Source organism: Patiria miniata, unplaced genomic scaffold (genome assembly GCF_015706575.1).
Source record: "Patiria miniata isolate m_02_andy unplaced genomic scaffold, ASM1570657v1 HiC_scaffold_13, whole genome shotgun sequence".
Taxonomy (NCBI): Eukaryota; Metazoa; Echinodermata; class Asteroidea; order Valvatida; family Asterinidae; genus Patiria; species Patiria miniata.
The window spans coordinates 9,683,718-9,684,542 of record NW_024037051.1 but is presented as its reverse complement, the minus strand read 5'-3'; positions in this window follow the sequence as shown (position 1 = coordinate 9,684,542).

Genomic DNA, 825 nt, shown 5'->3' with positions numbered 1-825 from the left:
TACAAAACGAATGAAATCGTTAATAACGTTGAAATATTATTGCCATAAGTTTTGTTATCGATGAGGAAGTCAAGTATGCCTCAGCTGAGTCCATTGTGAAATGTCTGGTCACAACCAAAGAGTCTTTTGTCATAGCATGTAGATAAACAAAATGTGCATATTTTTTATTGTTAAATCCCACTTCTTGTTTGTCACCAAAACTGCGTACACGACATGCTTTTTGGAGACATTGACGTGTCGAGGATACATGGTAATGTCGAACTAATTCAGATTTATTTTGTAGTAATGATAATTTTGTACTGCTGTTTTACAACTTTTGTACACTTTTTGCAGACACTTGAATTTGGAAAGTATTATTCCAAGTTGCTTCCATTTAACATCTTGTAATACCTTGAGAAATGTGCTGGAGAAAACTGCTTAAGAAAACTGCATGAAGACATGCATAGTCACGTTGAAAGCATTGTTCTCAAATCTTGTCCAAGAGCGAAAACGTCTGTGAGCTGTACATGTGCTGCAAAATGAACGATGCTGAAAAAAGTTCTCAATCTTCACAGTCTTAAAGATATAGTCCATCATTTGTAATTTGTGCATTGTGTTCGTTTGAAGCAACAAAAGTGCTCAAAATCTAAAAAAGGGTGCTGAACAACTAACCTGATGAAGTTTCAGCTCAGCTTCAGCTGTATATTCCGAGAAAAACAGCATTCTAGGATCTCAATTTCAAATCAAAAGTTGCTGAATCATGTTTTGAATTGGGCCTGAATTCAGCGTCCGAGACGCGTTCTCACTGAGCCGATTGCAGCTACACGATGTCACGCACTGATCCGG